Raw genomic sequence first — 14,000 nt, forward strand, 5'->3', positions numbered from 1 at the left:
AAATAAGGATGCCATGGATAATAAACTTTATCTCAAGTCTGCCCCAGCTAAGGTGTAAAGACTTTGTCATTTGATTTCCCATAGTATTCTTCTGGAGAAACTGACTGCTCGTGGCTTGGATGGATGTATTCTTCGCCGGGTAAAAAATTAGCTGGGTAGCCAGGCGCAAAGGGTCGGGTCGAATAGAGTCCTTATCATGCTCTACAGCTACCTCAAAGGAGGCTGTAGCAGAGTGAGGACAGCCTCTTCTCCCAAGCAACAAGCAATAGGACAAGAGGAAATAGCCTCAAGTTGTGTCAGGAGAGGTTTAGGTTGGATATTAGGAAGATATTCTTCACTGAAAGTGTTTTGAGACATAGGAACATGCTGTTCAGGGAAGTAGTTGAGTCACCATCCTTGCAGGTATTTGAAAGATGTGTAGATGTGGTGCTTAGGGACATAGTTTAGTAGTAGACTTGGCAGTGCTAGGCTAATGGTTGGACTTGATGATCTTTGAGGTCTTTTCCAACCTAAATGATTCTATCATTCTATGATTTTTACTGAACAGAAGTTACAGAAAGCAACTCATGGGCTTCTGGGAACAAAGGAGAACAGACCGAAAGGTCCAGAATGAGCAGATGAAGGATGTCTGCACAGTGGCATAAGACTCCAGAGAATCTGTAGTTTGCAAGCCTGATATTAGGGGACATACTGCACTAACTTCTCTGGATGTAGTGGAAAGAATGAATCACCAGAGATGGCTCATCATCATACCTCTGCTTGAAAGTCTGCCAAACATTTGGGCAGGACAGTAGTATGACTAACAGCAATCATCATAAGCAAAATATGTCATCAGATTGTAGAACCTGCCAAGGGGTAAGGGTGGGCATTTTCAAAGGAATGTTTTTATTATTATTATTATTTTTTTTTTTAGTTTTATTTTCCCAGACATACCACAGGCTATATTTTATTAAGGAGAGTGAGGATCACCTTGGGGTATAGTTTTGGAAAAGATCATGTCTGTCACAGACTGATTAACAACTGAAAGCTTCACTTGAATTCAGACTTGGCTTTTCAAGTGGTTGTCACACAAACTTGGGTATAAAACATTGTCTTTGTTATTTTCCAAACGGATGGAAATTATTTTGTGTTTTCTGCAAGTCAACTGGGAGATGCTGTCTCTTTGCACAATGTGCCAGCAACATAATGTAACATATATAAATAAATATAAGCTAGTTTCTGTTAGTCATCTGAAATTAAAATGTTCGCTCTATTTACCAGGAATCTTCTTATTTGTTCTGGGTATCCATTGATATTTATGGAATCAATATGTAATTTAGTATCAGTATATTTAATCATAATCAGCCTGAGTGCAGTGTTTAGCTGAACATATAAAATGTACTATAATGACTTTAAAATGTTTAATTTAAGAATCTCTGCCTCTGTGCATATGAATCAGAGACCTGTGTTTAATTATTGATAGCAATTAGAGCAGAGAAGCAGACAAACAGCATCTGGTGGCAGGAATAATTTCATAGCATAGCCCTTATTCAGAGTCTCCTTTGGAACCAAAGCAATGCTTCACTGATTGATTCCTTGCAATGTATGAATTCAATTTTTGGTTTCTAAACAACCCTTTGGAAGCTACCTGTCATTTTATAAGTTCTGTTAGGTTTATACATGTATCTATGGAACAAATGCTGCAGAAGGGTATGATTGGTCAGCTGTTTTCTTAATGTAATCAAAATCAGAAAATTATTCCTAAGAACTCTGTTTTCATTACGCTATGCCTTGTGAATGTTAAAATTTGAATTATATATTGGTACTCAAGCCTCAAGGTCAAGGAATTAAATTAGAGAGCAGTTCTGGCCAAAACCAAATACGAACTCTTAAGTGAAACTTGCCAAATAAGATAAATAAGAGATACATTTTTTTAAAGAGAAAAGAGTTTTATTCTGCACTTACTGAAACCAAAGGGAACCTCTCAAATGAAGCACTTGCGTCATAGGCAAATATTCTATGATCCACGGGATTACTTTGCTACTTACTAGTGAGTAACCTGAAAAACAGTCGCTTTTTTTTTTTTTTTTTTAATGTCATGTAATTCATCTATATTGGCTAGAAACTAATATATTTGAGAAGTGGCTATCAACTTTTTGTGAGGGTTTGTTGAACCTCTACATATTCCTAAGGAGGTACAGGCCCCTTGATAGTGAATGGCTTCTTGACAGAAGCTGTCTGTTCTTGCTATCTTTTGAGCAACTCTTAGAAGTAGACCTCAAGGATTCATGGATCACGGACAAAAAAAATATATATATATGTATATATTTGTATATGTACATGTGTACAAATGAATATATACATATACACATATATATATTAGAACCAAGAAATTAAATTATGTATTCTTCCATGAATATGAAGAAGTACTTTATAAAAATCTGCTGTGTCTTTCAAGGACAGTCAAGCTTCCAAACATAATGAGTCTGCAGAGTCCGAGTCTGAGAAACACTCATAAAAATTTTCATCACACAAGAGTCAACCTAAGAGTCTAGGCAAGGTAGTGAAGTGGGAGTTAAAACTAGTGAAAATCCAGGAATAAGGAAGGTATAGGGTATTTCTTCTCCCTCATACACACTGAGACATACCGTCACCTTTGCTGGTCTTGCTAAGTGTCCTTCTTCATCTCCCTTAAAGCTGGCTGAGAGGTCAGGCTCTGAGAAGCTGTGATTCTCCATTGCTTTGCCTTTCCAATAGTCAAGTAGAAAGGAAAGGAGGAAACAAGTAGAGGTTTATTATTACTTTGGGTGGGAGTGCAGACAAAGCACACAGCAATAGAGGACTACTTCCACCAACAAATGAGATGGGAAGAGGTGCGGAAACATGACCCACAGATTAGCACTGACTTGTAGTCAGTAGCCAAATCTAAGTAAAAATATTAGTCTAGTTCAAAATGTGCATTGTTCCTGCATTTTATTTATTTTATTTTATTTTATTTTACTTTATTTTATTTTTTATTTTATTTTATTTTATTTTATTTTATTTTATTTTATTTTATTTTATTTTATTTATTTTCTGCTTTTCTAAAGAAATAAATTAGTTAACAATTTTCAGCCTGAGAGTGCTGTTTTACACCCCTAAGTGGAAATGCAGAGGGAAGCTGAAATTGCCCTTGCACCATCACTGACAACAAAAATCAGAGACCACTGATGTGATGGCATTCACATCAGCAGTGGGATACTTCTCTCTTGAGGAGGGAGACAGTTCTCAATGCCACTGTGCATTAAATGGTTACCACAAAATCAAGGTCTCTGAGCCTCTGTATAGGGTATAAACCTGAACAAGATTTGACTCATGTTTTAATGACTCACAGGAGGAGAGAATGGAAAGGACCACATTTCAGCCACAGTTAAGAGCATCAACTCTGCTGATTTTGGTGTAATACAGTGCTGTGACAAGTGAGGATAATGTCAGTGAAAGGTTGGCAAATAGGTGTTTTCAATATGTTAAAGATGCATAGATTTTAGAGAGATGTGAAAGAAAAGGTGGGCAGACAGGCAAATATTTGGGCAAACATGCTTTTCTCGAGCATTTAGTAAAAAAAATATATATATAAAAAAAAATCTGCGTAGCCTGAAATCATATCTACCAAACAATGCTACTTCTCTAAAATGTGTCATCTTTCTAAGTGATTCACCCTGCTCTTCGTTGCATATGTATGCAAAGGCTGGAAGGAGCAAAGAACGGTCATTTCACATAAACAGCCTAGGGATGAAGGTAAGGGCAAGAGTGCTGTATTTCTGAGTTGAGAGAAGAGAAAGAATGAAGAGCCTAACCACACATGAAAGATAGAGAAATGCACTCTGGGAAATGTAGTTTGTGTGACTCTTCTTTTTTATTAAAGGTGTAGGACAACTGAGTTTCCCACATGCTGATCACTTTACATCATTTTTCAAAGAAATGCATCAAACAATGTCTAACAGTAAACAAATAAACAAACAGAAAAACACAACACCTCCTTAGTCAACAAAAGTTACCAGAACTTTAAGTTCTCTCTTGCGAGATGTCGTTAGTGAATGATTTCATATTGTACCATTTCCTGCACCAGTTTGAATAAGCTACTGGATCCCTTAAGTAACATTCCCTGAATAAAATTCATTTTTTAAGAAGTAAATTAAAATTGAATCTCTTCTCATGCTGCTTCCGTATACGAAGGTTTTGATGATTGATTGATTGATTGATTGATTTTCTGGAGTAAGCAGGTTATTTTCTGAATGCTGCTAAATGACTTGATTTGGAAAATGCAGTTACCAGAAGTAGCCCGTGATACAATGATATACATATTACATATACTAAGTATACAAAATGACATATATACTGCATATACTACAAGCAATATATATACTACAACACATTTTAATTGAAGCATTCTTTCATTTAATACTCCTTCTGGCTCAAGTGATTACTTTCCCTGTGGCCAGTTTACACTACTTTAAATAATTAAAACCAATTCCACCTGCTGTTAAAATATAAGTTAATAGTGTTTCTCAGGTAAAAAAGGCCTCAGGTAAACAATGCCCCAGCTTCTGCATTCCTGGGGTTGGTTTTTTAACTTAGGCCATGACACAGCAGATATAAACCAGGTATATTTAAGTTTTCTCATCTCTTGGCTGTTCTTACACCATCAGCTCATTCACCAAAAGTTTTTCCCATTGCTGTATGATTTGATGAAGTTGATACTTCCTGTACATGCATGCTCAGCAGTACTATTAGTACCAGAGTGATATGGTTTAGTGGAGGACTTGTTAGTGTCAGGTCAGAGGTTGGACTAGGTGATCTTGGAGGTCTTTTCCAACCTAGATGATTCTTTGATTCTGTATTTCTTTCACCTTATCAAAACAATTTATTGTACACAGTTTGCTGGGTTTTGTTGTTGTTGTTGTTTCTTAATTCTGCACTGTTCCCAGTAGTATATTTTCCAGAAATTAAGTATAGACCAGAGTTTAGCAACACAGGTACAATCATTCTCTGATGATGTTTTTCTTTGTATTTTCCCTCAAAGACATGAAAAAGGTACAGTTGAAATATGTTGAATTGACATGTCATATTGAACTACCTGGACCACAGCAGAACTGACTGGATAGACTTAATTATTCCTCCTCGGTATTGTTAGCTGTGGGAATGTGGCCATGGGCATGGAAGTTGCTGGGGGTTTGTGGTTGCCTGGCAAAGTTGCTGACCAATGAATAGTTAGTGGAAAAGTACGGCTGTGGGGCGAATAGTATAAGAAGGGAGCCTGTCCTCAGTATGAGAGGCAACACGATATAATGAAGTTATGTCATCAATAAAGAAGTAGCAGTTACTGCTCCTAAAAGTACCCTGGTGTCTGTGTGGTCCTTACACCACAGTTAGCCATTAGCCAAAATGCTTTTTTCAGATAAATTTTCAAACTCAATCCCTGAAGGACTGTACAAATTGGGTTGTGGTGAGAAAGAGGCAGCCAGATCCACTTGGGTATTAAAAAGAGTAAAAATGTTAGTGTTTATTAACTATTTTTATAGGTACCAGAACACATATTAAGAGCCTATTTATGAATATTTATGTACGAACACATTCTCATATGTATACACATACAAAAAATAAGTATGTATATACTGTGCTGTATATAACTTTCACTTTGGGGAGGATTTTGCTTCAGGATCCTAAAGTCTTAATTCTGTTTGCATTCCTACCAAAAGAAACAAGTTTTAACACAATCCTGTTAGTCATCCAGACTGCAAAATAGCTCAAGAGATTACTGGGAGACAGCGATTCTTCTTCAGCCTCACTATAGGAAGTCTGGTTCTCCAGTATAGTACTATATAAAATTAATCACAAAACACTGCTATTGCCACAGTAACATTGCCAGTATTGAAAAAAAGGACTTCTAAATGGAAGGATGAAAGCAAAGGGCTCTCCACATCCATCTGCAGTTTAGGAGGTTCACAGAAGTGTGAAGTGGCCAATTCGTCTCCAGGAAATGTTCTCAACTGAATGAGAAAACTGCATGGAGATGAATTTAGTCTGAAACAGCTGCTTTTAAATGTGTGAACTGCTTCAGTCACCTGAGCTGTTACTATTATTGCTGCCTCAGAAGCATCAATGCTTCTGTTCCTATGATATATGCCTTTGCATGCACCCTCTTAACTGCCCCAAGCTAAATGTGGGATCCTTGACGCATGAGTTTCAGTCCAAAGGAGTCGATTTTCTCCTCTGTCTGTGAGCCAGTAACTGGAGAAAACAGGAGGACTCAGACCCCTTTCTGAGGTGAAGTACTATCCAAAGCCAGACTGAATTTGTTACTGTGGGGAAAAAGATGGACCAGAGAAATTAGATGTCTTCAAAGAAGGAGGAATTTGCAAAATGATGTTTCAATCAAAAGTTGAAATTAATCATGTTTACAGTGAGAGATACGTTTTAATGGCCCTAAAATGCTTAATATATGGCTCAAAATCACACATCACTGTCACTCCTGTTTCCATCCCCATTCCTTCCTTTAACTAGAGACTGCAAATCCTTTTGTTTCTCCCAAATCCTTTCTTGTCTTATACCTCTTCTCCACCACATACTTTTACAGCAGCGTGTTGAGTTTCTCCAGAACTATCCTAGTAGAATGAGTCCTGAGGAGGACCACGGGGATGCTCAGAGTGCTGGAGCACCTCTTCTGTGAAGACAGTGTGGGAATAGAAATGTTGTTTTTGCAGTGTTACATTGTATAGAAGGAAGGAATGTGGTATTGAGATATGCTTACAGTGATAAGAAAGCTCAGCAGGTGACCTCCTAAAATGCAGACAACCAGACTCCTTAGAGCAATCAGGTGAAAATCACTATGTTAAGTCAAGCCAGATAAGGGGAGAAAACATTACCATCTCAAAAGCAGGCCGGCAACTGAAGGCCAGGCATTGTCTGTGAAGCATCAGATAGATTGTGAACCTGGATTACCCACTCCAGTGGGGAAACAGGGGAGGGTCCTGTCATCAAAAAGTATATAAACTGTGTTTTGGAACTAGTAGGTGCGCTCTCCTGCTTGTGGGGCGCCCGCCATTGCAATCGCGAATAAATTACTACTTCACTGAGATCCTCGCCTGAGCCTAAGTTATTGGCTATGGAGTGTTTCTCACAATTTGGGGGCTCGTCCGGGATCCAGTCACCTACCGGGGAGCCCCACCGCTGCAGCAGCAGGAAGGCATGCCCCGCTGATTTCGGCGGTCCTGTGCATCGACGGCGGCGGTTCTGCGGAGAGCTGACAGAGGGCCCGAGACTGATGAAAGAGGCAGGATCCGTGAAGGAGTGGGGAAGGGAAGAAGGTAGGCACTCCGGGTTTTAAGAATTGATCCGGTAACTCTGTGCACAGACCAAGGTAAGAAATATTAAGTATTGCCTTGGGGGTCGGGTGAGACTCTGTGTGATGTGTGACGTGTGACTGAGACGTACTTTTATACGAAGCGAGTGTGGAGTCCTGATCCGCGGTTCCGTAGCTCCGCGAGGGGCGCGGCCGGAGACGGACGAAGCGGGAGATAAGGGAGAGAAAGGAAGAGTCTCGGGAAATTTGGTGTATGGTAAGCCCTTGCACAGGGAAGTGCTTGGCAATACACCAGGGAAATTTGGTGTGCGGTAAGCCTCGCACGGGAAAGTGCTTGGCAGTACACCAGGGAAATTTGGTGTACAGTAATCCTTGCACGGGGAAGTGCTCGGAAGTACACCAGGGAATCTGGTAAACTCATAGGTGTGCGGTAGCCCTTGCATGGGGAAGTGCTTGGCAGTACACCCCCATTTTCCAGAATAGGAAAACTGGGAAATATGAGTTCCAAGGGACAGGGAGATATCCCTGGGGGAGTGCCTACCGAAAGTTCTTCCTGAAGAATTATAAGAAATTGGAAAAATAATCTCAAAATTGGAGGAGATGGTAAAAAAAAAAAAAAAAAAAGGTTAAATATTGTGTATTAGTCTGGACAAAAGAACCAATTAAGGAAACAGCAGTATTTTGGCCAAAATACGGGCCTGATGAAAATTCAGGCTTGAAATTTATGTGTAAACAATAAGATTCCTTTTTTTTTGGAGGAGGAGCCAAGTTATGCTCCCTATAATCCTAATATTGCACCGGTGGCAGCAGCAGTCGCTCCAGGAAAGGAGACAGGGACTGCAATTAACACTGTCCCTAGAGAAGAGCGTACTCTAGGCTCTGGCAAGAATTAGAACAAGGTAGAAGAGGTACTGATAATTTTGCCTTCCCTGATACTAACAGTACTAGCACTAACTGTGTATCCTCTTAAGTGAACTTCCCCCCCTCCTTACCAGCAGAGAGGTTAGGAGTTTCCTAGGACCAAACTTATACTCTTGGGGGGGGGGAATTATGTATATAAATATGTTGTTTACAGGGAAAGAAATGGGAATGATCAGGAGGAGAGCTGCTATACAAAAATGGGAAAGAACTCATCCTCCAGGACCAGGGGTAATACTGGCAGGGCAGAAATAACCACTTGCCGATCCTGGCTGGAAGAATAATAGTGTGCAACACAGAAATCATTTGAGAGACTTGGGGTCAGAATGAGAAAGTACTTGGGGATGAATCCTGAGGACCCGGTATCCCAAGGGCTCTTGAAAGTTCATTTTGTGATTGAAGCCTGGCAAGATGCACAGAAAATGCTCCAGAAGGTGGGGGGGGATGTAGTGAACAGTCACTGGGGGGCCCTCCTGTGGGAGGCCCTGAACGTGTGTGTCAGGAGGGGAGATGAGAAGGAAAAGCAGAGAGTGAAACTAATGGTATTGACAGTGTAGCAGGTAGTCAGGCAGAGGGTTGGAGAAAGAGGAAGAAAATCTTCAGGGGGAGTCAGGGCCAGGATGGAAAAGAGGGGAAGAGAGATGAAGGAATGGCAGGCAAGGAAAGCTACCCGTGTTGTGGCCTGAATCTTAGCAGGGACAGGCTTTGATAGGATGTTTTAAGTGTGGGCAGGCTGGCCACTTCAGGTAGGAATATCCGGAGTGGAAGAAGGAGGAGAGAAGGAAAATGGGATGAGGGAGAAAGGTATGGAATTAAGTTGGCTAATGACTGAGACTTTGGAGAAAGTACAGGCTGGAGAAAGATAAGAAGAAGTGTTAAAAAGGGTTATTGAAGGTGTTAAAGGTGTGGTATGTAATGTTTGACAGAGCTGTTTTTTTGAATGAGTTGGGAAAGTTGAATGAGCAGGGAAAGAGGATGTAGGCATTATCTAAGTAACAGTCTAGAAGTTTTGGTATATTTGCTGTGGTGTTTGGTCAGTTTCCCAAGTATCGAGAAGGGGGGGCAGGGGGGGCAGCCTGCTCCACCAGGGGCCTCTCCACAGGCCACAGGGGGCTTCGGCTCCGGCGCCTGGAGCGCCTCCACCCCCTCCTTCTGTGCTGACTTTGGTGTCTGCGGGGAGGTTTCTCACTCCTCGCTCTCCCAGCTGCTGTTGAGCAGCAGGTTTTTGTTCGTTTTCGTGGATGTGCTCTCACAGAGGCACGGACTGTGTTGCTCATGGCTTGGCTCTGGGCAGCGGTGGGCCCCTCTGGGGCCGGACGAAATTGTCCCTTATCTGCCACGGGGTGGTTTCTGGATTCTCCTCGTGGGGGCTGCCACTGCAGCCCCCTCCCGAACCTTGCCATCAAACACAATACACAGGGGCAGCTAGGTCATTACTGGCCTGTAAAGTATCAGGGATTAAATTAACTAATGAAACCCTAAAAAGTGATGGGGGTAGAAGGGGCTGGGATAACAGTGCCACCTTTGGGGGATACCAAGCTGAGACTAGGGGATAAAATGATCTCTGGGCAATTATTGTATGTACCCAAGGCAGGGACTAACTTGTTGGGAAGGGATTCGATGATGAAATTGGGCATTCAAATAGTAAATTGGTAGACTGGAATAACAGTGGTATTAATGGAGTGTTCTCAGGCCCTGAGAGCAAAGATATATTCACCTCTGACTGGAAAGACTCTGAAGTGGGGACGGAAGCAACAATACATATGGACAGTTTTACCTCAGGGTAAAACTCCGATTAATTTGGGCCTCCGATTAATTTGGGCAAGTTCTAGAACAGATTTTGGAGCAATTCCAACCTCCCAAGGAGGAATTTCTATTACAAAATGTGTATGATCGTTTATTGTCAGGACAGGAGAAAACAGTTGTGAAGGAAGCTACTAACAAGCTATTCAACTTTCTGGGAAAGCAGGGCTTGGGAGTATTGAAAAATAAATTACAATATGTAGAAAGAGAAGTCAGGTATTTAAGGCATCTAACGTCTGAGGGAAAACTGAGAATAAATCCAGAGAGGATTCAGGGAATTGTTGAAAACTAAGAAAGAACTAAAAAGTTTTTAAGAGAGATTTCTTTAAGGAATCAGGAGCCACAAAGCCTGAGGGAAAATGGATACTCCCTGATGGGAGAGAAATGCTGAATAAAGCACCAATGAGGCAAATATGAAGTTTTACATCAAGAGAGTCATTGGGAGATGCAAGCAATGTGTGATGTTGTGCTAAGAAAGTATGTCTGTGTAGGAATATACACTTCAGTGAAGCAAATATGCAGAGGATGTACCATATGTCAAAAGGCAAATAAAAAGGTCATTTGAAACTAACCTAGAGGGGGACGGGAGCCAGGGATTCGACCTTTACAAAGTATACAGGTAGACTTTACTGAGTTACGTAAAGGAGGGAGGTTTAAGTACTTGTTTGTCCTAATTGACCACGTGACTGGATGGGTGTAAGCTTTCCCCTCTGTATCTGCCCCTGCAAACACGGTGGCTAAGGTATCACCGGAGCAAATAGTCCCTAGATATGGGATAGCTGAAAACATTGATTCAGATCAAGGAAGTCATTTCACTTCACAAGTACTGCAAGGGTTAATGCAGGCCTTAGAGATTGAGTGGGCTTTTCACACCCCCTGGCACCCCTCCTCTTCTGGGAAGGCAAAGCGAATGAATCAGACGTTAAAGAAGCAATTAACTAAATTAGTGTTAAAAACCCAACTTCCTTGGGTAAAATGTTTACTTTTAGCACTCCTACAGGTTCAAACAGCACCAAGAAATGATATAGGAATTTCACCGTATGAGATGCTGTTCGGATTACCCTATCTGGGCAGAAGGGATGAGATACCACAATTCGAAACAAGAGAGTTTTCTTAAGAACTGTATTCTGGGGTTGTCCTCTTCTTTGTAATTTCTCAGGACCCGTGGGAAATTGGGTCCTGATTCAGACCTGGAAAGGATCAACTCCGGCCCGAATGGGAAGGACACTTCCAAGTACTACTAACCACTGAAACAGCCATAGGAACTGCGGAAAAAGGTTGGACTCACTATACTCGAGTGAAGGCATCCATCGACCCTAGTACCTGGGAAGCTGTTCCTACAGAAGACTTGTTGGAAGCTGAAATCGAAGAGAAAAATCTCATAGTGGACTCTGAGCGGGATAAGAGCTTGCAATTGTAAACTAACCTTTTATTTTCACAGGTAACTAATGAGTGTGACTTGTGATTGAGAGAAAGGACTGGCCTATAGTGAATTGAAGTGTTCCCAAGGGGGGTTTGTTATGGTAGTAGTGTATATCTTATTCTTTGTATTGATAATTATTTGGAAACCTAAGGTTTAAAAATAATGACAGGGAAAAATCAATTATTAATTTTGTTTTTAGTGATTGATCTGTCATGTTTGATGCTTGTGAGGTGTTAGCTTGTGGAGATTTAAATGCCCAACGACAATTGAGCAGAGAGAACAAATAACTGGTAGAGACCCAACAGCCAGATTGAGAATAGCTGTATGGAAACGATCCTCTATTTCCATCAGAGAAAGGGAGAAACTCAAGGAGAAAACAGGAGAGAAAACAGGAGGCCTTCTTTGAAATGCGGCAGTTCAAACATTTGAGATTGAAACAGGGTATGGGGATTTGAATGCCTGGATAGCATGGGTCAAATATACTGTCCAGAGTCTCAACCATAGCAATTGCTATGCTTGTGCCTCGGGATGACCGATTGCCCAGATAGTGCCCTGCCCATTGGGGTGGACCAAGGATTCCCAGGGAATGCGATGTATGATTGCATTGTACCAAGAAAAGACTGCCTGGGGAAATGAGGCCTGTAAGTCTCTCTCTTTGTTATTCCCTTCCTCGCATGATAGCAATATCAGGGTTCCCCCTGCATTCTCCACAGCTATAGATAACCATACAGCTTGCCTCTCACGGCAGGGTGTGAGTGCTACCCAGCATCTGGGAGAATTTGCCTTGTGCACGAGGACCTTGAATGCTACTGAGGACTTGATGGGAAACTATTCAAGACTTTAGATCCCCAGGGCAGATCTCTCGTGGTACTGTGGAGGGAAGATCTTACGGTCCATCCTGCCATCTAACTGGGGAGGCACTTGTGCACTTGTTCAATTAGCTATACCCTTCACCCTGGCATTTGAAAGAGAAACATCACAAATACCCAGAAGAAGTAAAAGAAGCTTAGGAGTATCATTTGATGATAGAGCGTACATAGATTCTATTGGGGTGCCTAGAGGAGTTCCTGATGAACATAAAGCCAGGAATCAAATTGCTGCAGGGTTTGAGTCACTGTTCTGGTGGGTAACAATTAATAAAAATGTGGATTGGATTAATTATATCTATTATAATCAGCAGAGATTCATAAACTATACAAGAGATGCGATAAGAGGAATCGCTGAACAACTAGATGCCACCAGCAAAATGGCTTGGGAAAACAGAATAACATTAGATATGATTCTTGCGGAGAAGGGTGGTGTGTGCGTGATGCTGGGCAACCGTTTTTGTACTTTTATCCCTAACAATACTGCCCTGGATGGCACAGTAACTAGAGCATTGCAAGGGCTTACCACCCTTGCCAATGAATTGGCAGAAAACTCAGGAGCAGACACTTCCATCACAGGATGGTTGAAATCTTGGTTTGGTAAATGGAAAGGGATGGTAGTGTCCATATTTACATCCTTGATTGTAGTAGCAGGAGTTTTGACAGCCATTGGTTGTTGCATTATCCCCTGTGTAAGGGGACTTGTCCAGCGGTTAATTGAAACTGCACTTTTGAAACAAATGACCATGGATCCACCACCCTACTCAGATAAGATGATGATATTAGAGGAAATGGAAAGCAAAGAAAGTGAAGAAGAGGAAGACATCTACCAGATTACATCTTAGAGAAAAATTTTGCAAAAATCAACAAATTATAAAAAGAGAAAAGGGGGGAATTGTGGGAATAGAAATGTTGTTTTTGCAGTGTTACATTGTATAGAAGGAAGGAATGTGGTATTGAGATATGCTTATAGTGATAAGAAAGCTCAGCAGGTGACCTCCTAAAATGCAGACAACCAGACTCCTTAGAGCAATCAGGTGAAAATCACTATGTTAAGTCAAGCCAGATAAGGGGAGAAAACATTACCATCTCAAAAGCAGGCCGGCAACTGAAGGCCAGGCATTGTCTGTGAAGCATCAGGTAGATTGTGAACCTGGATTACCCACTCCAGTGGGGAAACAGGGGAGGGTCCTGTCATCAAAAAGTATATAAACTGTGTTTTGGAACTAGTAGGTGCGCTCTCCTGCTTGTGGGGCGCCCGCCATTGCAATCGCGAATAAATTACTACTTCACTGAGATCCTCGCCGGAGCCTAAGTTATTGGCTACGGAGTGTTTCTCACAACAGGGTGAGGGATCTGGGGCTGGTCATCCTGGAGAAGAGAAGGCTCCAGGAAGACCTTATAGAGGTCTTCCAATACCTAAAGGGGGACTACAGGAAAGTTGGGGAAGGACTCTTCGTCAGGGGGTGGAGTGATAGGGCAAGACAGAATGGTTCTAAACTAAAAGATCGTAGATTCAGATTAGATATGAGGAGGAAATTCTTTACTCAGAGGTAAAGGGCTGGAACAGGTTGCCCAGAGAATCTGTGGATGCCCCATTCCAGGAAGTGTTCAAAGACAGTTTGGATGGGACTTTGAGCAACCTGATTTAGTGGGGGGTATCTCTGCT

General features: G+C 41.5%; 1 long non-coding RNA gene across 1 annotated transcript; it reads left to right on the forward strand.

Annotated features, from left to right (window-relative positions):
* Nucleotides 1-6,017: 6,017 nt before the first annotated feature.
* LOC310889231 lies at nucleotides 6,018-13,624 on the forward strand. The gene is made up of 2 exons (XR_014576470.1): nucleotides 6,018-7,378; nucleotides 11,202-13,624. It is a non-coding gene; the product is annotated as an uncharacterized lncRNA (long non-coding RNA).
* The last annotated feature ends 376 nt before the right edge of the window (nucleotides 13,625-14,000 follow it).

The sequence above is a fragment of the Anser anser genome (genome assembly GCF_964211835.1).
Source record: "Anser anser genome assembly, chromosome: Z".
Lineage (NCBI taxonomy): Eukaryota > Metazoa > Chordata > Aves > Anseriformes > Anatidae > Anser > Anser anser.